Source organism: Lissotriton helveticus, chromosome 7, assembly GCF_964261635.1.
Source record: "Lissotriton helveticus chromosome 7, aLisHel1.1, whole genome shotgun sequence".
Taxonomy (NCBI): Eukaryota; Metazoa; Chordata; class Amphibia; order Caudata; family Salamandridae; genus Lissotriton; species Lissotriton helveticus.
Window position 1 is genome coordinate 744,254,133 of NC_136068.1, and position 25,736 is coordinate 744,279,868.

Consider the following 25,736-nt stretch of genomic DNA (forward strand, 5'->3'; position numbering starts at 1 on the left):
GTAAGTAGCGGGGATATCATCATAGGAATTCTGGAGTGCGTAAAGGAATCGCGGTAAGGACATCATCTTGAAAAGGGCAGCCCTGCCCAGCGGCGACAAGGGTAATTTACGCCAGCGAGCCACGTCCAGCCGCAATCTATGAAGCGGGGGAAGGAGATTACGGTCGAACCGGAGCGACGAATCCAATGTAATAAAAAACCCCAAATATTTAAAACCGGACTGAACTACCTGGATAGGAAATCTATTCGGCAATGGGGGTAGGTCACCCGAAATAGCATAGACACAGGATTTAGCCCAGTTTATAGTCAAACCAGAATTCTTACCAAACGAGGCGAGAACGTCAAATAGGACATTCAAAGATTTACGCGGGGAAGTAAGATAAAGAAGAATGTCGTCCGCGTAGAGCGAAACACGGTCCTCAAAATCTGGGGACCAACGTATACCCTTGAGGGAAGGCTCCCAGCGGATCCACGCAGCCAGCGGCTCCAATGCGAGAGCAAAAAGTAGTGGAGACAAGGGGCACCCCTGTCTGGTCCCCCTACCAAGGGGAAAGGGAGCCGACACTCGACCATTAACCACGACCTGTGCCAGGGGATCGGTATACAGTAGCTTCACCCATCCGATGAACCCCGGGCCAAAACCAAACTTCTCCAGAGCCGCCCAAAGGTAGGGCCACTCTATCGTGTCGAAGGCCATCGTGGCGTCCAACGAGGCCAAAATGGCCGGCTCCGTCAGAAGCCCCGCCCTCGCGATGGCTCCATGAAGGCGACGTAGATTAAGGGCCGTGTTACGGTGGGGGATAAATCCGGATTGGTCCGGATGAATCAGGTCACTAACAACCGTGAGGAGGCGGGTAGCCAAGAGTTTGGCAAGAACCTTAGGCTCGACATTTAACAGGGAGATGGGTCTATAAGACGAACAAAGATCCCGGGGCTTACCATCTTTAGGAATTACCACAATCGTAGCCAGGCGCTGGTCATAGGGGAGAATACCCCGCTCCTGGGACTCCGAAAACATTGTCCGAAGATAGGGCGCAATCTTATCAGGACGCAGTTTGTATAACTCGATTGGCAAACCGTTCGGGCCCAAAGCCTTGCCCGAACGGAGAGAGCGAATTGCAGTCGCGATTTCGTCCGTAGAGAACGGGGCCTCCATAAAGGATCGCTCCAAATCGGAAAGGCAGGGCAAAGCTATGTCGCGCAGCATGAGGCGAGAGTCGTCTTCATCCCTTTCCGACACTGGGGAGTAAACCGCACGGAAATAGTCCGCAAAACATTCCACTATTTCAACCGGGTCCGTCACTTTCATACCATTCAAAGTCTGAATCACAGGCACCACTCGATTCGCCCTCTCCCTCTTGTCCAACCAGGCAAGCAATTTCCCCGCTTTGTCTCCAACATCATACAGACGACCCTGTTGCTCTCTAAACATCATTTTGGCCGCATCCGTGACCAGAGACTTATAGGCTAATTGCTTCAGACCCAGGGCATGGAGTTTGTCACGAGTGACACTCGATTCCAGGTCAGCCTCCATCTCAAGTATTTCCATCTCAAGCTCCACCACCTCCCGATTCCTTGCCTTTTTGGTTTCAGCAATGAGAGACAGGGCCTGCCCACGAATTACAGTCTTAAAAGCCTCCCATAGGGATACCGCAGAAGAGACAGACCCCTCGTTCTCCAGAAAGTAGTTGTCCAAGGACGTAATCAATTGACCACGGGTCTCAGGGGAGGTCAGGTACCAAGGGTTGATAGGAGCCACCCGGCCCACCGCCTCCACCCCCACATCAAACCAGAGCCAGAGCGGAGAATGATCTGAGATGCCCCGGGGGAGGTGCCTAATCTCGCGGACAGCCGATGACTGTTCAGCTGGCATGAGGAAGTAATCTAGTCTAGACAAGCTCCCATGAGCCCCAGAGTGGAAAGTATATTGAAGTTGAGTGGGGTGCATAAGTCTCCAGCAGTCAACCAAACCAAAAGTATCCAAAAAGCCACCCATCCATAGTTGGGTTGAAGGAGTATCCCTAGGGGGGTAACGATCACTGAGACCAGAGAGAACAGAATTAAAGTCACCAGCCAGAAAGAGAGCACCATCAGGGAGGCCCAACAGAACTCGGCCCAAATCAAAAATGGTAGCAGTCTGCAAGCCGGGGGGCACATAGACGGTAAACAGGGAAAGGGGTTTGCCCTCATATCGACCCACGAGGACGGCATAGCGCCCCCGATCATCAAGGATTACATCATCTATCGCAAGGGGAAGGGAAGCCCGGACTAGGATGCCCACCCCCCTGGAACCTGTTGTAAACCCCGAGTGCGCAACAAGACGATAGCCCCACCTATTCATCGCGTGACAGGTATTGCCCACTAGGTGCGTCTCCTGCAGAAAGACAATATCGGGAGACAAACGTCGCAGGCATCGCAACACCACCCCCCGCTTTATACGATCCCCTAGACCATTGACATTCCATGAAATAAACCTCAACCCGCTACCCCCCATCCCACGAAGTAATGCAGGAACCTTCCCCCAATGAGCATGACACTGAAAATACCTTCATCAAATTAGAACCGCCTTGAAAAAACAAAACACAAACTACAAACCCCCAAACAACCCAACCCCCAACACCCAAGGAAACACCCCCCACCCTGCACCCCTGCAGTAGACAAAGAAGCCACCCCAACATGCAGTGTGCCTGTCGCCCAAAAAACCCCGTTCTACAAAAAGACCCCGGAGGAGGAAAAGGCTCTGTCCCACCCGCCACCCCGACAGAAGAAAGGTAGAGGAGAATACATAGAAAAAGAAGCGCTCAAGTACAGAACCCAGGAAGGGAGAACATAATACGGAATCAGGGGCCCAGATATCAAGTTCAGCTCTCCACGCCACCCTCGGCACCACCCGGGTACTCGGTGGGATCAGTCAAATTAGGCCTGTCCGTCAGAGAGTCCAGCCAGTCATTTACCGAATCAGGTCGGTCAAAGAAAAGGGTCCGTTCATTGTACTCCACTCGTAGCCTGGTAGGAAAAAGCATGGCGTATCTCAGACCCAGGTCCCGAAGACGCTTCTTAACTCCACGGAAACCCATTCGCTGTCTCTGCACAAGCTGTGAGAAATCCGGGTAAAAGTTCACCGTGGCATTTTCGAAAGCCACCGGGCCCTTAACTCTCGAGGCCTGCAGGATAGCGTCTCGGTCCCTATAATGAAAAAGTTTAGCGACAATGGGCCTCGGCGGGGCGCCCGGCTTACCCTGGCCACCCGGAACACGATGGGCACGTTCCACCGCAAAGAATTTGCTCAATCCGGATGCAGAAAGGTAGTTTTGTATCAAGTCCTCAACCAGGAGATCAACAGAATGCGGATCAGGATTTTCCGGAACACCGATCACACGCACGTTACAACGCCGTGCCCTGTTTTCAAAATCCTCCAGGCGCTGAGTCATGAAATCGTTTACCTTTCTGAGGTTGCCGATCTCAGTCTGCATGTCCGAGACGTTGGCCGTGAGGCTAGATGACTTGAGGTCCAATGACTTCACCTTCTCATTGGTTTTAGATAAGTCGGCCCGAATAAGGTTCACATCGATAGCCACAGTATCGATTTTGTGGGCCAGAGCTTCATACTGTTGGCCGATGGTTTCTCTCATGCCAGAGATGGCGCCCATGATGTCTTGCAGGGACGGCTCCGCCGAAGCCTCCAAAGGGGGCCCCACTGCACTCGGGCCAGGCAAGGTGGCACCGGGGGACACCTTCGGTTGTGTGTACCGGTCCATGATGTTAGACTGGACCGGGCCTCCGCGAAGGGGCGTCTTGGTCTTTCGCCTCTCCTGGTCCCCCTTGCCCGTCATAGTGGAGACCGCGTCCCCGAGGGACACACACGATCTGGTGAAAATGGCCGCAGGGAGACAGGGCGCCGGAGCCAAAAAAGTCAGCAGCGAGGGCAAGTCGAGGTGTGAACCGGCCCAGAAGGATACGGAGCAGGCAAAAGGGGCAACTGTAGCCTCGCGCCGCTGTACTCGGCACCGACCAGACACCTCCGGTGGAAGCCGTAGTCTGAGGCAGAATCGAAACCGAAAGTTAAGAGGGGGGCCCATGGGTCGAGTCCCCCTGCCGCTGTTGTTCAACTCAGACACAGCAACAGAGCCTCACCAAGACCCGGGCTCGCCATCAAGGTGGGCCCCGAAAGTTTGAGTCGACGTAGCTTCGGTGCCCCCGGTCCAATTCGAAATCCAAAAACAATATTAGGATCAGCCCAGGTTCCTCTTCATTAACCCTTGGAAGGAATCAGGATATCATGTCGGGAGTGGCGGGGGTCCGGGGAGCGCTGTGCTCACGCGGCCATCACGGATGCCCGCCAAGCTCCTCCTCGACGTTGAATTTCTTGAGGGAGATGCAGAGAAAAATCGCACCCAGAAAAAAATGGCGAAAGACGCTGGGAAAAAGACCGACAAGGTAAGACACATCTGTTGGAACTGAAGGGCCACACTAAAAAGGCACAGCCTAAGGCAGCCTCAACGCCAATTTAAAAAGGTAATCAAAGGACAACCGCGATCCAAAGAACCCCACGGAACCCTGCTGTGGGACTGAGACGAGGGAGGATCGCTTAAGGTGCAGAAGCCGAGGGTCGAGCACGAACCCACGAAGGGAACTACGTCACCCTCGAAGTCTGATTCCACCACTCCAAAGAAGAGGAAATCTCCGGTCATCGAAGCAGAGAGAGCCCTCGAGATCGAAAGGAAGAAAAAACTCCTCGTGGCAAAAATGGCGGCACTCCTTCAAAAGAAAAAGGAGTTTGAATCGCTCAAGGGATTCAGTATCCCTTTGATTCCCACCGTCGACACCGAAAATGACGACGCCAAAGGCACACAGGACTCCAAAGAAGAAATCCTCGATTCGCCTCCAACCCCCAAATCACGCGTCAGAGTACATTGACGCCCCAGAGGAAGGAGTATCCTCTGAGGATTTTGATGACAAATGGAATCACCTTGACACGGAAAGACCAGAGGAAGAGATATGCTGCTATCCCTCGAAAGCTTCGCATCCAGATGACATTGCCTTCTATAATGACCTCATGAAAAGAGCAGCTGACGCTTTCGGGGTCATCCTATAAGAGAGAAAGAGGAAACCTGCTCCCTCTTAGAGACTATAGCCTCTGCCAACAAGGGCACACAATATCTTCCGATGTTACCAAGCATCCTAGATCAAGGCATAGAAGCCTTCAAAGATCCAGTCTCTGCCAAAAGAGTGACACCAAGGGTTGAGCAGTATAAACCCTCTTCCAAAGAGACCAGGTGTATATACAGGGAAATACTGTGCCAGACTATCATTGTCACTACAGCAAGGAAGAGGGGCAAAACCCTTCTCCAATACTGGCTCACCTTCAGAGAAGGAGAGCAAAATAATGGACATGGTTGGCAGAAAAATAGAGGAGGAAGCAACGCATTGGCACATTGCAAACTCAAATGCCCTGTTAAACAGGTATGGTCACCAGCAAAGGGATTACATCGAGGAGCTCATCAACATGCTCCCAGAAGGTGACAGGAAAAGGGCAAATTCCATTGTCCAGGAAGGCAAAAATATTGCAAATACATGCCTGAAGTCAGCACTCGCAGCAGCAGACACTGCCGTTAGTCAAATGTGCACCGGTACCACACTAAAGAGACATGCCTGGCTAAGAATATCCGGCTTTAAGCAGGAGGTGCATCAGTAACAGACTATTCACAGGGGACACCCTGTTCTGGAAAGAAGCCGACAAATCCCTACAACAAATAAAGAAAGACAACAAAACTGCAAGAGCTATGGGAGTCCTGCAACAGAGAGGAGCTTTCAAAAGAGGTGGGTTTAATGGAAGGAAACCCACGGGAAGAGGAGCCTTTGCGCAAGGACAACAAATGCCTCATCCACATCAGGGCCATGGTAACTGTCAAGTCAACAGACCTAATATCAAAGCTGGCAATAACAGCCAAAGCAGTCCTTTCGAGGAAGGGGAAGAGGCTTAAAAAAACCAAAAAATTTGCAGCTATGTTCATACAGTAATCCTCACACTCCCGAAACTAGGATTCTGAATAAATCATAAGTCATTCACAAAGCCAGAACAAGAAAAAACATTCTTGGGTACAAGACTCAACTCAGAACTCGCACAAGCTTATCCAATGCAAAACATGATACAAGCCATCAGACAGGAAGTTTCACTTCACCAGAGGGGTAAATCTCTGACTGGGAAAGTCATGAAACTCATGGGCATGATGGCATCATGCATCTCACTCATTCCTCTTGCCCGCCTTCAGATGCAACCTTTCCAGGAATGGATTTCCAACAATTGGTCACAGGCCTCAGGGAGTTGAGAGGATCTAGTGGTTGTTACGCAGAAACTGCAAGCAGAAATACAATGGTCGGCATCCAGGAACATAACACTAGGCAGACCTTTCAAAAGCCCAACTCTCTCTGCGACAATCACAACGGGAGGGGAGCACACCTCGGCCAACTGAAAATACGAGGCCAATTGAATGACCTAAACTCCATAAAACACATGAATTACCTGGAGATGAAAACAGTCCTCCTAGCACGGAAGGCGTTCCAGAAACACATTTGCAATAAGACTGTCTTGATTCAAACATACAACACCACCGCAATGTTCTACCTCAACAAACAGTCATTCCCACTCATCAAGCTAGCACAAGAGATCTGGATATGGGCAATTGCACAAGGAATCAATCTGCAAACAATACACCTACCAGGAATATACAACACAACAGCAGATCAACTGAGCAGGCAGAACAGCTGCTCCCACAAGTGGGAATTGAAACACAATACAATACATCTTCAAACTCTAGGGGACCCCAGAGATAGACCTGTTTATGACGATACAGAATAAGAAATGCCAGTTCTGTGCCTCTAGGTTTCATCACCACGTGTCAAAAGGGAATGCCCTTTCTCTTTATTTGTCAGGGACAGGGACATTTGCATATGCTTTTCCACCAGTACCCCTAATGCAAAGAGTCCTAGAAAAAGCAAGACAACCAGGCACAAACCGAATTCTCATTGCTTTACAATGGGCCAGACAAACATGGTACCCAAGTCTGCTTGAACTGTCCAAGGGGCAAATAATCAGACTCAAACCGGACCAGGACCTACTAAGAATGCAATAGGGCAACTCTTCCACCCAGAGCCAGCGACGCCACGCCTAGCGTCCTGGCACCTGAATATGTAGAGTTTGGTCACCTAAACTTCTCAGCCAACAATTACAATTCTAAGAGAGGCAAGAAAACAAACCACAAGGCAATGCTATCCTCAAGCATCTTATGACCGAACTATTTGAGCCCATGCATAAAGCAGACCACAAACATCACTTTAAAGACAGCATTATTAATAGTCATTACATCCTTACGAAGAGTAAGTGAGCTACAAGCATTAACCATAGAAAAAAACATATTTTCAAATCAATAAAGACAGTTATCCTAAGAAATAATCCTCAGTTCGTACCAAAGGTCGTGTCTAAGTATCACTTGAATCAAAACATTCTCCTACTAGTTTTCTAGACCCACAAACACAATGGGAAAAGAGCCTCCAAACCCTGGATGTAAGGGGGGCTTTACTGTACTATCTACAGAAAACAGAACAAGCTTGCAAAGGCAACCAGCTGTTTGCTGCTTACTCGCATACCAAGACAGGGACACCTGTCACACAGACAACTATTGCACATTGGATAGTCCAAACCATCCAACTATGCTATGCCACTGCAGGGAAAACCCTAAGCTTACGGCCAAAAGCTCACTCAACTAGAAAGAAAGGAGCAACTTAGCATTTATGGCCAATGTGCCAATAGACACTATAGGTGGTTAAGCAACATTAGCGTCCCCACACACTTTCACCTAGCAATACTGTGTGGACATACAAATAAATTAGGAAGCACAAGTACTACACTTGTTCGCGAAGTCTTCCTCTTAACCTCATAGCTGCTGCCGTCCGCCGTTGAATGTTTGGAGCACTACCTGGCTGGTGCTGCGAACGTTCAACGGCCGACGCGGCCCCGCCCACTTTTTGGAAAGCCCAGCACTACGCCGAAATAACGGCCGCAGCTAAGGCGTTAACACAGCCTCCCCAAGATGGGAGAAACCGCTACATAAACTGCTTGTGAATCCAGAAAAGGATTCACACTGCAAAATGAAATGCTTACTTACCAGTAGGAGTAGTTTTGCAGCTTGAAGAGCTTTCTGCATTCACATGCGACCCACCGAGCCTCCTCTACAAGGAATACAAGCAGGTGGGGAACTAGAACTAACAATTCACTAAAGTACTTTCTAAAAGACTACAAAACTGAAACATAGAAAAAAGAATCTGAAGAGGGCTACTAAGCACAACAACCGCCTGACATCGCGCAGGGGACGGACCTGGCACCAAATGGTGGTCGACGATGCCCAAAAGACACAAAAAACCAAGATAACAAAGACTACTCCTGGCCCAACCACTAGATGGCGGAATGATGCACAGCATGTGAACCCAGAAAACTCTTCAAGCTGGAAAACTACTCCTACTGGTAAGTAACCATTTTATTATCTCCCATAGGACTGCATTGACTGTTTTTCTTTTAAAATACTTCTAAGTGTGGAGTTTGTTTGTATGAAAACCGTGAAAGTGCAAATGTACAAAAAGTACTTATCTTTTCTTTAGGAAATGTCCCAGTGTGAAATCTAGGCATATCACAATGAGTTGAAGAACTAACTTAAAAAGTAATCTGTACAGTAACGTACAAAGTAATCTCGAAAGTAACTAAAGTAATTTTGACTGTTGACTTATCTGTAAACAAACCAATTGCAATTAATTGCATTTCAATTGTATTCAACTGCATTATACCTGCAAAATATTATATCTGATAGAGACATCTATTCCTTAACTTAGAATATCTCCCCAAGTGTCAGACTGGAACCCGAAAATCTTTTTCCCCCCAGCAATACCTCTGCACGCCGGGAGGCAGCGTCGCCCGGCTCCGTCCTGACGTCGTCCACGGAAGTGACGTCAATGGAGCCATATATGCCCCTCCCAGCGTGCTGACGTCAGTTTTCTTCCCTTCCGTGTCCTAAAGCGGATCCGGGAAAGTGATACCTCTGGCCTGTTTTTCTTATCTTTAGGCCTTCTTGACGCCTTTTTGCGTTAAGGAACAGTGTGTTCAATGCCTGTGGGCTTTAACCAGTTCCGGTCCTGCTCGCGAAAGATGTCAGCGACGGACCCTCACCAAATCTGTATGTGGTGATTAGGCGAGCACCACGACTCTGTGGAGTGCAACGCTTGCCGCCAGCTGCGGACAAAAACCCTTCGGCAACACCACATGAAGCTGCTGTCTACACGGATGTCCTAAATGCACCCCTCGCGACACTGGTCTCCTTCTCCAGCGGAGACGTCCACGCGGCGCCGGTCCACACAGGGGCTGTTTGGGGCAGGTTCCGGGACCGTTGCTGTCATTCGCCTACCTCTGGTAAGCACAAACGGAAGTCGCGAAAGTTGTCGGCTTCACGTCAACATCATGTTGGGGCCCACGGCTACCAGTCTGTGCCGGACTCAAGCACCCAGGAGTCGGGCCCTGCATACCCCCGTTTCCGGGTGCTGGGGAGACTCGACCTCAGATGGAGGACTACTGCAGGGCCCTGCAGTCCTTTCTTGAATCTCCCCCCACCCCCCCTCCCTGGCGTGCCTTCGGGCCCCACAGTGGGGGTAGGGACTCTGATCGGGACTACGCCGGCGGGTTTACCCTCGGCACCGACCGAGTGCCCAGACTCCTACTCCGGAGTCGCTGCAATGTCGGGACATGGCCCAGAGGAGCATCCCACGACGTCTAGCCTTTCCACAGCACCGTCGCACAACCTTCCAAAGCTCCCTGCGGTATCACTGGAGGTGACTGCAGCGAGGCGCACGACATCACTTCAGCACACTCTCTCCCCGCAGGTTTCCTCCTCGGGAGATGTTGAGTCGTCGCCAGTTCGACTCTTGAGTCTCGGTGGTTGGACTCATGTGGCCGCGATGTGTTTGCCTCAGCCAGAGCGGGACTCCGGTCCCTAAACACGGTGTGTGTGTTTGTTCGGGCTACATTTGCTCTGTGGGACTCTGTGGAGCTGCTCCTCTCCTCCTTGCTGGAGAACTCTTGTGCCGATCTTGCACGCATAATCCGTGATGGCCATGATATGGTGCAATTTTCAATTCGGTCTGCCATGGACACCACTGACTCTGTTGGTTGGACTATGGCCAGGTCGGTTGTCATGTGCCGCCATGCGTGGTTGCGCGAAGGCATTTTCCCAGAGCATATTCAGGAGTGGCTTACAGATCTACCATTTGATGGGGTCACTCATTGACGCCCATGCTGATTAGTCGGTCAGGCACCTCCTGTCTGTTTGCTTGTCTTCCAAGGTTTTAATCCTCGTGGAGGATTTTTGTTTTTTTGACTGTGCCGTCACGTTCTTCTCTGTTACCTTGGGTTACAGCTGTTATGAGCGGTGTGGCTGTTCAGCCGTGTTATTTCCTTATTCTGGTACAGCTGGTATAGCTGTGTTTACCTTTCCTTTGAGCCTCTGCCCACAAGCTTGTCTCAAGAGGAACCCTTCTTTTGTAGGGTTGTGCCTTACCCTATGTGGGGTATTTGTAGGCTGTTATATTGCTACTCTTCCTTACCCAGGAGGTTTTGCCGCTAGTTGACTCTTCCTATTGTTGTAGGATTTCTCCTCTGGTGAGCTCCATCGGGTTGGTCTCTCTCCAGGAGTTACAATGGGTCGTCTACGGTTGGTCCGTAATACATCCACGCCTCAGTAGAGGTGTCCTTACCTGCTGTTTGGTTTGTTTTCTCACGCCTGTTTTTTCCTGGCGTGTTCTTGCAGACTCACTGTGTCTGTCTTGCCTGTCTACAGGTGGACCTGCCTCCCTGTCTGGGAGGCAGGTCCTTCTGTTGCGTTCTGGAACAGTCTCTTCTGTATTCTGTGAATACTCGCCGTATTGGCGCACACCGGTTGTGCTCTACGTTCTTTTTTGTGGCTCAAGCACTGTCGGGGTTCCAACTCTGCCAGATGTGTTTTTGTCGCTAGAGGGTGCTAGAGCGCTGTTTTCCTGCAAACGCCAGAACGCCATCTCGGTCGGTGAAGACGCAGCCACAGTGTGCTCCATGTGTTCCGTGTGTCGTGTGTGCCGCAAATAGACAACGAAACGCAGGCTTCAGGCTCCTAGCTCCGGAGGGGCACCGGCACCGGCTCTGATCCCAACTTTGACTGTCAGAGCAAGTTGTGAAAGTTGTGTAAGCTGCAGGCTAAGGCGTGCCGAGGGGGCCGCTTTTGGTACGCGCTACATCGCAGTAGAACCCGGAGACGCCGCGCTCAATTGAAGCACCCCTGAGGCACCCGCCCGCCGCCCCCCCCCCCCCTCTAGTCATTAGTGACTCTATGCGGAGGCCGGAGGCAGAGGAAGAGGTGCAGCGGCGGAGCCGTTTTGAGCAGAATTAACGGTGAGCACAAAAGGGGACAGTGCACCGAATTTTTTCCAGCGAAGTGGGGACTGCTTTGTGCTTGTGGTCTGCTTGTGGACTACTGTTGTGCTCTGTGGCAGACTTGGACCGTGTTTTCTGCTCTCTGCTTTTTTGTACCACTTTGTGCATACAGCCTCCCGCCCACGATTGAGGGAGGGCGAGGGAGAGGCGCGGCAGACCGCTGCAGGCCACGAATGATCACCACGGACCACTGATGACTCTGAGCGGTGAGCAATGTGGGGTAATAGGCATTGAGCACTAGCAGGCCCCCCCGGTGGATTATTAACTACAGCTCATATAGAGCTCATATAAGTACACAAAGCACTATAAAGCACTACACAGCAAACAGAGGCGCTTTATTGCTATAAACAGCGGATATCTATCTAAGGGGCGCCAGAGGTCGTGAGAGTGAACGTGACCCATAAGTTTAAAAGTTTAAAAGCACATAAGGAGGTGCGAGGACAACTGTCTCTGGGTAGGGCTCCTGCTCTACTGCTTGTTGTTGTTTTATTGCTAAACTGCTGCAGCGCCAGCCAACCTCCCTGCCCTTGATTCTGTTCCCTTCCTGACAGCAGCTGACCCTTACTGATTGGGCAGACAGGCTTGGGAGGGGTGCGTTCATAGGGAGTGGGAGGAAAGGCAAGGAAGGCAAGGAAGTGCAACAACAACAAGGCAAGGGGAAAAGGCCACCCAGAGAGTGAACATCAACAAACGAACAAGGAATTGTGGGTTTGAGGGCTAGAATATTTGTTGTACTCTTGTACTCTTGTACTTTCGGCGTGAGTGTGGAGACACGCAGGAATCTGTCTTTCCCCTGAGCTTGAGGACCCGTAGTTGGCACTAAGGATCAAATAGTACAAAACGCAAAACCAGAATGCGTCCAGGCAAAGTAAGAACAACAGGGACTACTGCCAGACGTTTAAAAAAACTCCAGCAGCCAAATGTGAAAGCCAATATTTCAAGATCAAATCAAACCTTAATTTCTCCGATAGCCAGAATGTTTGCAAAATCAGGAAAAATACCGGACAAGTTTGAGTTCTTGAAAGACCCAGCTGGTGCTCTCATACTCATGCATAAGGATATGGAAAAAGATAATCTACAAACGCCTATAAATCCGATGACAGCCGAAAAGCACATGAGGCAAATTATTGAAAGCACCCCCATAAAAAGAGATTGTGACCTACAAAGGAATGACTATGAGTTCCAAATTAATCATCATGATATCCTAAATGTAACCATCACTGAGGATTCAAATAATGTCGACCTAGCTGACTCAAACGCTCCAGGAACGCTGGAAAAAGAAAATCTACTAAGTGCCAACAGCATGATGGAGTTAAAACAGACAGTAATACCATTGGAAGTAAATGTAGAAATTAGGAAGAAACCTCAGTCTTATAAGGATGATAGTCACACCGAACACAACAAATTACTCAAACATAATAAAGATTACGGAAATCAAGAAATGTTGAAAATAGGGCAAAATAACTCCACAAGAGAGGAGTTGCTCTCAAAGGCAAATATCATTCATAAAACAGATTCTTCTTCTTTATTAGATCCTATAAATGAAACTCCATTGGAAAACAACCCGATCGGAACAAAAATGCCAACGGTCGGATTAAAATGGGATCTATTCTATCAAACATCAACGCTAACTCTAGAGGCACTAAAACACCAATCAAATAAGATGGACATTCAGATTGATCTCCTAACCATGATGGCATCATCAGTTGCAGGGATAGACAATAAACTCGCACAGCTTAATAATCTGATAATCAGAGTCCAAAATGATAAACAAAAAATAGACATGGAATGTATCTGCTCGCCCCTATTGGAGAAACTTGCAGTAATACCTGAGGTCCTGCACACTATAATAGAGGACACAAAAAATGTGCTAAAGAAAGAGATTGGGCACGAACTGGGTATAAGGAAAAAAAAGGATGGGGATATAGTTAATATGGAGGAGGTTAAAATTACTGCTAAAAAGAACAAAGAAGAAAAAGCAGTAGTAAGGTTGTCAGAGGACAAAGAAGAAACACATGATGTAAGTGACCCTTTATCTGTAATCAACCAAAAGAATGTAATGCATGATGAAGATATAAATACAGCAGAAATAGGAGAATATGACTTTAAGAGGCAAGACTCAAAAGGTTATACTATGACAAAAAGGCAAAGGAAAAAATTACGTAAGTCAAGAAAAAACCAAAAGTCTAACTACCAAAAAAATGAGGATAAAATAGAGACCAATCACCAGGAACAAGAAGAAACAATAAAATCTGATGGTCTAACAAACAATAGAGTACTGAAACAAGAAGAAGAAAATAGTAAAGAAAGAAAAAGTCCTCCGTTGTCCATCAAAGAACCTAAGAAAGTATTCTCAATATTCATACAAGAGCCACCACAGAAACAACTATTACATAATGTGGATAAAAAAAGTCAAAATGAAATAAGATCATATGAGATGGCTAGAATGAACCCCCCTTGTATAAAACAAAACAGAATTGAGAAAATTGAAGCCCAGGTGAATGACTCTAAACAGGATCATACGAATGGAAACTCTCAGTCACTAAAAACAATGAGTAAATCCTCCGACCAACAAGACGGGCTTTATAATGGTAACATAGAGCCATGTTTGATGAAAATCAAGAATGGTGTACCTAGAAGGAACTCTGAAACAATAGTAGAGCACAAAATTAAATCTCCTCTTTGGGATCAATTAGTAATCGAAAAACGAGAAGGAGAAAAAACAATCAAATATAAAACAACCCAAACAAAGGATTCATCACGTAAAGAAAATCAAGTGGTAGTGGAGAAAATTCAACTGATATTTAACCCTGAATATGAATCCAGAGGTAGATGCGATACTCTGAATAGAGGGAATATTCTCAGATTATTCAAATCAATCCCAGCATTAAACAATATCAAGAATGATGACATTAACTCCATTGAATTTATTGCTAATAAGAACAGTTCCAAAGAAAGTACACTGGTAACGGTTAATTCGATGACAATAGCAGATCAAATACTAAAAGAAATTTCAACATTTAAGGCTTGGGGAATAGTTATTACAAAGCAGGCCCCGAAAGTGTATCCAATCCCGTTCACCAAAGAGGCAAACTTGGTCCTAACAGAGCAAAATACCAAACAAAAAGGAACTATACTTAGGAATGCTCGGGGTAGATCCATTAGTACATCAGGAGCGGCATCCCCACCTACCTTGAAAGATATTCCATCAGGAATAAATGAAAAATGGATTGTGCAAGCCCTGCATAACAAGGACGAACAATGAAGGATTAAAAAAACAATTTTTGAATCCAAAACAGCTAAGTTGAGAATGTGTTCTTGGAACATAAATGGAGTAGGGTCCAAACTTTCTAACTCGCAAATAAGATGTATACCCACAACATGTCAAATCTTATTTTTACAAGAAACCTGGGAACTCCACCCGTTTGCACTGAATGGATATGTAGGCTACTATGAAAATGCAATAAAAAATCATAGATATGGTCGAGCAAGTGGGGGGCTAGCAACCTTTGTCTCCTGCAGCTTGCAAGTAGAACATGAAAAAATTGCAACTAATAGTAAAAACATTCTTATAGTAAAAATGAAATACAAAAATACTGAGCAACATAATAGGTCAATAATTTTGATCAATGTATATATCCAACCAACAAAAGCGAGCAGAATGGATATATGTGCCACCATTAATACTATACTGTTGGAACAAATGTTAAATAATCCATTAGTAGACTATGTGCTGACTGGGGATTTTAATCTGAACCTATTAACACCATTTATAAGGGATGATGTAACACAATCCCAGGACCAACAATGGTTAATACCGCAGCAAGAGCAGCCTGGCATTTCGAGCATTAAGAGGAGAAATCATATAGGGACAACATTCGTTAAGGATATGGAAGCGCTGGGTTTGCGAGTCCTTAATGGACGATTTAAAGATGATAGTCCGCCTGCAAATACATATATAGCCCATAATATAAGCTTCAGAATTGATTATACAATGGTCTCATTGAATATATTTCAGAATATAATCTCTTATGGATTGGTTAAAGTTGAAGACAGTGACCATTGCCAGCAGATAATAACCACCAATATTACAAACAATATGAATCAACAATATCATACTATGCCAGGTCTTACTGGAACGATAAATTATAAAAAATTAATCTGGACCAATTTCAATAAGGACTGCATGAATGAAAAAGTTGAAAATATTATAAAGAGTTGCTTCACTGACAATGGGAATGAGTCAGCCGTTGAACAATGGGTGGAATTTACCAGAAAATTAGTGAAACCCCAATCCCGGACTAACACAAGCAATATGAGGTTGAATAAGGATGCTGATGAAAATGACTCACACATGAATCTCCCCTATACAATTACAAAGTTAAAAAGAGCACGGAACAGGCTAAGAAGACAACAAAATTCCAAAATGACTAGTGAGGAGACCCTGAGTAACTTAAAAACTTTGAACCAGCACCTCAAGAAACTTATATGGAATGAGAAATATCAAGAAAAACAGGAATTATGGTCCAAGCTATTACACGCAAGTAAACAGGCTAATGCGAGAGAATTCTGGAAAATCATAAACAGATTAGTACGGCCAAGCAAATTGGTAGTCTCGTCGTCAATAACCGAACAAGAATGGGTAACTTTCCTAGAAAAACATCTAAACAATGGTGCAGTAAAAATCGCTGTGAGTATGCAAAACAGCTTTATAGCCAGTGATGAGATGCAAGAACAATTTGTAATGTCTAAAATGCATTTGATAAGATTGATTAAGAAGCAGAAAGATTGAGCGCCAGGACCAAACGGGATTCCATTTGCCCTATATAAAGAAAATCCTGATTTTTGGTCGACGTACCTAGTAAAGGTATTCAATGAAGTGATAGAGACGGGAAAAATCCCTGATTCATGGCGAGGATCTTTAATCTCTCCTATATATAAGAAAGGTAATTGGTCTCTTGCAGAGAACTACAGACTCATTACCTTACAAGATACAGATGCTAAACTGTTTGCTGGTGTGCTTTTAAACAAACTAAATGAATGGGTAACAGAAAACAATATTTTACCAATGAATCAAACTGGATTCATTAAAGGGCTTGGAACAATGACAAACATCATGGCATTATCGCTAACAATTGAAAAATCACTGAGAATAAAATTGCCCTTATATCTATGCTTTGTAGACTTTAAGTCTGCTTTTGACTGTGTGCAAAGAAATCTATTGTGGAAAAAACTTTTTGAAAAAGGCATCCCGGCCGCGCTACTAAAACTTATACAGTTGCTGCACAACAAAACCTGGGTGAGAGTAAGGATGGGAGATGGTCAGACATTATCAAAGGAAATTCCTGCATTGGAAGGGCTGAAACAGGGATGTGTTCTGGCCCCCCTCCTTTTTAATCTATTTTTAGGAGACCTATCGGTCAACCTGAACGATCTTAATGCACATCCCCCTAAGTTGGGGGGAAAATTGATATCCAACTTGATGTATGCGGACGATGCGATCCTATTAAGCCACACTAAAATAGGTCTCCAGCGTTTAATCAACAGTACACTCTTGTATGCAAATGAAAATGGAATGGTTATTAACGAAACCAAAACAAAAATCATGGTGGTATCCAGGAACAAAAATATGAGACAAAAAAATAAATGGTACATGGGAAATAATCAACTTGAACAAATAGAGGTGTACAAATACCTGGGGGTACTGTTTGACCAGAAGGGAAACTATCTCCTACAGAAACAGGACATCCAAAGGAAAGCCAACTCACTAACAGCAGCATTTAAGATAGCACAAAAATCCCTTGGAAGTTTAACTTATGGCCCACTATTGAAAATCATAGGTGCTAAATTGCTCCCAACTATTACATATGGAAGTGAGGCATTGATAAGTAAGGATGCGGCACCAATTAATAAGGCACTCTCTAAAGTATATAGATCTCTCTTCCACCTTCCTAAGAATGCTTCACCAGCACAAATAAGACTAGAATTTGGTTTGACCAATCAAGAGTTAGCGAGAAAAGGTCAGTTTATTAAAATGTGGTATAGGTTTAAGAATGACCATGATAATCAAATTTCACAAATACTCTGGCAAGAAGTAAATAATAATAAAAAATCACTTGCTGGGAGATATCTTCATGATGCACTAGAGGAGTTTTCATTGATGCCTATATGGAACAATACAATAAACAATGGATCGTTTAAAAAAATAGTGAATCGAACAACCAGTTTCTTATCACTATTACATGTTAAAAACATGCTGGCAAAAAGGAAGCACGCGTGGACAGTAATAAATGGATATGAAAAAAAGAAAGTGCAAGAATACTTGGAGATACCGTGGTCTGAGAAAAGTAAACAATTTTTCATGAATGCAAGATTTGGAATTTTGCCAGGCCTCAGTCACGCTCTGCCATGGAAAAAATTTAACTCCAGTTTATTGTGTAGACTTTGCAAAGGTGGAGAAGAAAATATTGTCCATCTCCTATGTATCTGTCCTGGCCTTAGCAGGGAAAGATGTGCATTACTTAAACCTCATTTTAATCTGCGGGCCACAAGAACATGCAGGCAGGCATTGAAAATTTGTCTTGATACAAATGATATAGTTATGAACGTTGCCTTTGTAAAATTTTTAAAAATTATAACTACCGAATTAGAAAAGTAGATGAGGAAAAAAGCTTTTATGAAATCATAAACAGATAAATAGATAATTTAAAAAAAAAATTACTATATTTTTATTTAAGTCCAATCATCTCAATTTTAAGGATAAAAGAAATGCTTTCTCTTTTTATCGTATTGTATTGTATTACATAAATTGAAAATGTTTTTGTAATGGAAGTATTGTAAGATTTTAATTAATCAAACAATAAAGAATTACTTACTCACTGTCGGGGTTCTTGCCTATGGCAAGTGGAGTTCCCGCTGGCTCACTCTCGGCTGTGTGTTGCCTCCTACCCCACTTCCCTAGCGGGGTCTCCGGACCCTCGCTTCTTGATGGACTAGGGGTTCGGTTTTTCCACTTCTGCCCTGTGCATACTTCTTCATTCTTCAAAGGGTGGCTTTTGTCTATAATTTTCTTCCACCGGATCTGTGCTCCACCCCAGCTGTTTCTCTGGGTATGGGTTCTTACTCACATTTGTAGCACTAATGTTGAGCTCCCCACCAGCTGTTTTTCTGGGGGTGAGTTCTTACTCCTATTTCTGGGGCAGTTGTTTCATTAGGTAGCATTACTGTGCATGTCTTCTTCTTGGCATTCTGTGACTGTTCTGTCACACACCGTTACAGTGGTACCAATTGAGTCACTCCCCTATTTAGGGTTTCGTCCCTTCACGTATGTGTGGCAACATTCCTGTCTCTGTGTATATGTCATAGGTTCTACACGCCACGGGGTTGCTTGCATACTAGGTTCTTTTTGCCCTAGTATCTGGCCTTCTTGCTCACTCTCTCCTCCTCCCCTATGTGTTCCTGGCTTGCAAGTTGTCCCCTCTCGGTGGTACCTTTTGGTACGTTTGGCTGCATGCCTACCTACTGAGCTTTTGCTCCATGGTGCCTCTTTTGCCTCTGTTGGCACTATACTCCGGGTTCGGTCCTGCCACTGTTGTCGCATGTTCTAGGGGGCACACATTTGATGTGTGGTTTTTCTTACAAACACGGCCCTCCTGTTGCAGGTCCAGTTCTTGGCCGAACAGTCTTGGGACTGTCCCCTGTATGCATCCGCTGTGGGGTATGTTCAAATAAGAACCAAAAAAATGCCAATACTGATACCATTCAAGCAATTATCCCACACATCAGCTGACCTAAACACACTGGTAGAAAAAAATGAATTTTCTTTTTCAAATACTCTATTTTAATTATTACACTACCCTCTGATAATGCCTTACTACTTGACCACACTACCACAAATAGAGAGTAAAGTATTATCTACTTTTACCTCTGCCTATCTTTGGGATTCCACTTGACTGTGCACACTATACCTTACTTTGGTATAGTATATACAGAGCCAGCTTCCTACCTCGGATGTATCTCTGATGGGCTGGGGTGTGCCTCTACAAAACCTGACTGGTCAAGACCAGTGCGAACCCGGTCACTGGGGTCTCCCCATCAACGATCTAGAACTGTTAGCTGGCCATTTAGCCCTGAAGGCATTTCTTCCACTCATTGTGGTCAAGGTAGTCCTCGACAAGCAACATGAAAGCCATGTATTACCTACACTGACTGGTAGGAACTCGCTCTCCCCAGCTTTCACATCTAGCCCAGACCATTTGGCACTGAGCTGTTCATCACAGAATTTATCTGCTGGCAAAGTACCTTCCGGGGCTGGGCAAGGACTTTACAGACCTCCTCAATAGGATGCAGCAGCAAGTTCACAAGTGGGAATTCCACCTCCAAGTCCTCCTCTTGTACTTCCAGCTATGGGGGTTTTGCGACATTGACTACTTCACTACGTCAGAAAATGCTTAAACTACACCTCCAGATTCCCACAGTCCATGGGCAATGTACTATGGGTGAACTGATTGGGGTATTTGCCTACATCTTTTGCCTCTCCCTCTTCCATTTGTGGTTTGGACGCTTCGGCGATCCACACACCCTCATTCTAGTGGCTTCCACCTGGGCCATACAGTGCTGGTTCACCACTCTCACCGGACTCTGTGGTTCTGCATGAGAGGCTCCCCAACAGGCTGGATTTCCTCATTCTGAACCATGGAGAAATCAGGAACCTATTCCCCAGGTGCCTCAACCTTGCTATCAAATGGAAAAGGTGGGTCTGTTGCTGCATTTCCTAACAAACTGACCCCTTCGTAGCTAGTGTCCAGGACATTGTCTGATATCTACTACGCCTACAAACCTGTGCACTAACCATAACTTCGACCCAGTTCCTCTTAGGTGCGGTGGCTGCTTATCTCCAAAATAGATCTCAATATCGTCCTTACAAGATTTAAGTTCTCCGTTTGAGTCTCTTCCTTCATGTCACCTCAGTTCCTCTCTTGGAAGGAGACGTTTCTTGTTGCCATCACCTCACTCAGTCTTACCAGTGAGGTCCAAGCTTCGACACTGGAAGAGCCTTTCTTTCAGGTTCATAAAGACAGGGTTGTCCTTCGCATTAACCCTAAATTACTTCCTAAGGTGGTCTCTCCATTCCACCTTATTCAGTCTGTAGAACTCCAAGTTTTCTTTCCCCACCCTGACTCAGTTGCAGAACGTGCTCTCCACACCTTAGACGTTAAGCAAGCCCAATTGTACTATGTGGATGGGACAAAACTCTTTCAAAAGAATCATCAACTCTGTTGCTTTATTCCAAACCTCATAAAGGGAAAGCTTTATCAAAGTCAGGCATAGCCAGATGGATAGTTCAATGTATCCAATCATGTTATACATAAGCGAAGAGTGCTTTGTCTATACCTCCAAGAGACCACTCTACCAGGAACAAGGAATCTCTATGACTTTCATTAGGACTGTCCCCATTGCGTACATTTGCAAAGCAGCTGCTTGGTCTGCACCACAACCTTTAACTAAACGCTATTGTGTGGATGTACTAGCACACAAGCCAATGATAGTCAGGCTGTACTCCTTACCCATCATCTGATAGACTTCTAGCCACAGATTTCCTAATTTAGGATTTTCCTCAGGCGTCAGACTGGATCCAGAAAAGTTTTGCGAGCAGTACTCCTGCGTGGTGATATTTGGCATCGATCGGCTCCGATTGGCGTAATCCGTGCTGGAAGTGACTGTGAGAAAGTGCCCTCTTTCTGCATGGTCGCCCCCACTTTTTGCTGAATTGCTTATGTGCTTTGACTGAGTGTGCCCTGGGCTCCTGCTAATCAGGTACCCACGGCCTATGTTAATTCCCTAAAACTGCATTGAAGCCTAAACCCAATTGGCATCTCTGGCCCTGTGGTACCATTTACAAGGGACTGACCTGTGGCAAGAGTGCCAATTGTGTTTTGTCTTCAATGCAGTTTAGGAAAAGAACATATGCCCTGGGGACATGTTTGGCAGGAAGCCAGAGCACACAGTCAAAGTACATCAGCAGTTTAGCAAAAAGTGGGAGTAGCCGTGCAAAAAGAAGGCACTTTCTGACTAGGCAGTTTTTCAGCATGAATCCTTCTGGATTCCCTATGCTGTGCATTATTCCGCCATCTAATGGTTGGGTCCGGAATTGTCGTTTTTTGGGGGGGGGCTCCGGATGCTCCCACCTTTGATCACCATCTTCAGATTCTTTTTTCTGCTGTTGGGTCTGGATCGTTGCCGAAGATTTCCAGAGTTTTGGAAGAGTAATCAAGGAAAATCGCAGAAAGTCAACGAAAATAAAGTTTTCAGCTACACCGGACTACAGGTCAGGTAACCGGAACGACAAGGGGGAAGGTTTACCACCAAGATTCGCCGTTCTACGGAAAATGCGCTCGCAGGGGGCTCCCTGAGCTCAGGGATGGACAAAACACCGTTAAGTTTTGCACCAATTGCCACCACAAGTACGCCCAGAAGGCCCAACATCCAGTCTGCAACCTCTGCCTGCCGCTCGACCCCAGCAGCGAAAACTGCAACGCGTGCTCGGTGTTTACACTCAAGACCCTCAGAGTAAGGGAGAGGCAGGGAAGGGCAAATTACAACATGCAGGTGCAGGGACCACCTCCATCGCTCCAAAACTTGAGTCTCTCCAGTGGAGAGGAGGACAACATCGCCGAAGGACCGGAGGACTGCAGGTTGCCGAGGTCCATAAGAAGACTTCGAAGGAGGTAAGAGTCATTGACCCCTAAACACTCGAACAACACAAGAAGGGGTGAAGCTAAAGCCCCGAGCGACACCCGTAGAAGTGAAGCTAAGTCCTCAAAGGGAGCATTGCCGCCAAAACACTCCACAAAGGCAACCGCAACCAGGGACAGTCAGCCGAGCGGATGCTTCGAAAAGGACTCCCAATTGGCGAAAGCCTTCAAAGCCAAGATCGTCGAAGGTTGCCCTTGAAAAGGACACCTCGGCACCGAGAAAAGAGGGGCCGACATCGTGATCGACGGCCTCGAAGAGAAGTGCTCCAACACTTTACAGCGAACATGCCACTGAGATGGAAACGAAGAAGAGGAGGCTCTAGGCCGAAACGGCGCACATCCTGTAGCGTAAAAATAACTGACGAGAAGATGAGCCAATACACCATCCCTGCGATCGAAGTCTAAAGAGACGACGAGTACACAGAACCGCCGAAAACGCCCAAACCAGTCGAGGAACTGGAAGACAAAGACTACTATTTCGAGGGAGAAGGCAACGAAGATCTGCAATCCTACCGGGACTCGACGTCCTCTAAGGCACAAGACATGGAATGGCAAGATCTCGGCGCCAAATCGCCGGAAGAAGGGGTAGACACTTAACCTTCGAGGCCCTCGCTGCCAGACGACATAGGGATCTACAACATGGTTGTCCAAAAGGCTGCAGAGATGAATGGGGTGAAAATGGAAGAGGAGAAGCCCAAGTCATGTTTGCTCCTGGAGACTCTACTGCCACAACAAACTAGGAGCCAATTCCTGCCCATGCTCCCTAGTGTGCTGGATCAAGGAAGAGAGGCCTTTAAGGAGCCAGCAGTATGCAAAGCTGTGACCCCTAGAACAGAGAAGAAGTACAAACATTCTTCAAAGGACCCTGCATACATCCAAGGGTCAGTGCCAACCGACTCCATAATTGCAGCAACGGCTATGAAGAGGGCCAATGTACCCACTAATGCCTGGCCACCTCCAGACAAGGAGAGTAGGAGGATGGATCTCACAGGGAGAAAGGTAGAGAGAAATGTGGCAATCCATTGGCGCATGGCAAACTCCAACACCCTGATCAACAGACATGCATACCAGCACTGGGATGAAGTGGGGCAGCTCCTAAAGCATATACCAGACCAGTACCAACAAAGAGCAGCTCACCTGGTAGAAGAAGGGAAAAACATGGCGAACACATGCCTAAAATCGCCATTTGATGCCGCAGAAACATCGAGCAGGCTAATGATGAGAGGAGAGACCGAGAGAAGACACGCATGGCTCAGAATTTCGACATTCAACCCAGAGGTGCTAAGCAACATCCTGACTACACCTTTTAACGGAGAGCAACTGTTCGGCACACTAGTCAACGACAAGTTGACGCAGCTCAAGAAGGACAACCAGACCGCAAGGTCCATGAGAGCTTTGCAGTTCAGAGGAATGAGGCGGGGCACATCCTTGAGAAGGCCGGGTGGTAGAGGAGGCAACGTGCCTACCACATCACACCAAAACGTTCCAGCAAGGCTACCAAGGGAACAACCAAGGCCAGCAACAGCAGCTGCAGAACTGGCAGTACCAGCCCCAGGGGACAGCCCTTTCGAGGGTGCGGAAACGGACGAGGATAAACACGAAGGGGAGGCCAACAGCCCTCATCCAAGTGACTCCTCCAAGAAACAGACCCCCACCCTAGCAACACCTCAGGGTGGGCGGAAACATATAAAGGAAAACTGCAGACAAACATTCCACGACAACCAGTACCTCGAACACTCAACACCGATAGGGGGAAGAATAAGCAACTTCATCAAGGAATCGAAGAAGGTCACATTGGACAAATAGATACTAAACATCATTCAATACGGATACTGTATAGAGTTAGAAAAACAACCTCCAAACAGAAAACCAAGAAGCAAGGCACACTCAGCAAAGGAGCTCTCGCTCTTGCAGCTAGAGGGGCAAGAACTGCTCAGCAAGGAGACAATAGAGGTGGTGCTGCAAAACCAAAGGATCAAAGGGGTTTACTCAACTTACTTCCTGGTGCCAAAGGTGAATGAAACACTAAAACCTAACCTAGATCTAAGGTTCCTGAACAATTTCACAAGAACTCAAAGATTCAAGATGGCTTCCCTACAAGAGGTAATACCACAAATACAAGGGGACTTCATGGCTACTATAGATTTACAGGACGCATACTTACACATCCGCATCAACCACAAGGCAAGCGCCTGCTAAGGTTCGTGATCAACAAAAGCCACTACCAGTTCACAGTACTGGCATTTGGCCTGAAATCCGCACCAAGGGTGATTACAAAATGCCTAGCAGCTGTCACAGCACACCTACGAAGGCAAGGAATACACGTATACCCCTATCTCGACGACTGGCTCTTAAAGGCAAGTTCGTACAGCCAATGCAAACTTCACATCCAGCAGGTCATACTAGCGCTGACACGACTGGGGAGCACTCGTCAACAGAACCAGAGCAAATCAAGATATTCTTAGGGGCAGAGATCGACACCATACAGACCAAAGTATTCCCCAGCAGGAAGAGAACATTGGCGATACTGAGGGAAACAAGTCACTACCACAAGGGGTGAGTTCTGACAGTGAGGACGGTGAGCAAGCTGATGGGTATGATAGCATTGTGCATTCACCTAGTCCAAAATATTTGACTACATTCCAGGTATGGATACAGCCGCAATGGTCACAGGCAACTGGGAGTTGGGAAGATTAGTGGTTGTCACACATGCAGTGCATCAGTAAATAGTGTGGTGGAACAAACAGAACATATCACGGGAAATCATTCACACAACCAACTCCAACAGTGACCATTACACGACGGACGCCTCCCAGCTGGGGTGGGGTGCGCACATGAACAAGCTCAAGGTGAGGGGGTTATGGTCGCAACAGGATGCGGTTCAGCATATCAATTACCTGGAGCTAAAAACAGTGTTACTAGCCTTAAAAGTATTTCAGAAGGAGCCATACGGAAACAGGGTGTTGATCCAAACAGATAATACCACAACCAAGCTCTACATCAATAAACAAGGAGGAACAGTCAGTAGCGCTATCAAAGCTAGCACAGAAAATATGGACATGGGCCATTCCACTGAGGATATAACTACTAGGAGTACATCTCCCAGGGCAGGACAACGTGGAAGCTGACAGACTCAGCAGGCAGACGTTAGCATCCCACGAATGGGAGATCAACAAACAGGAATTACAAAAAGTATTCTGGAAGTGGAGTACACACCCAAAATGCAAAATGCCAACACTTCGCATCCAGACAACCAGACCACCGGTCACAAGGGAATTCGCTATGGATAAGTTGGTCAAAGACATTTGCATACGCTTTTCCCCCGATACCACTGATACACAGGGTGCTCAGCAAATGCAGGATCAGCATAATGTCACTGATACTAGTCGCCCCTCAGTGGACCAGACCGTCCTGGTTCTCACAACTAGTGGAGATGGTGCAGGCACCAGCACACAGATTCCCAAAACGAAGGGACCC

At 46.6% G+C, this 25,736-nt stretch overlaps 1 protein-coding gene across 1 annotated transcript in view; it reads left to right on the top strand.

Moving 5' to 3' along the window:
• Positions 1–25,736, top strand: part of AFF4 (ALF transcription elongation factor 4) — a 907,016-nt gene that overhangs the window by 690,732 nt on the left and 190,548 nt on the right. The gene's annotated exons all lie outside the window — the stretch shown is intronic.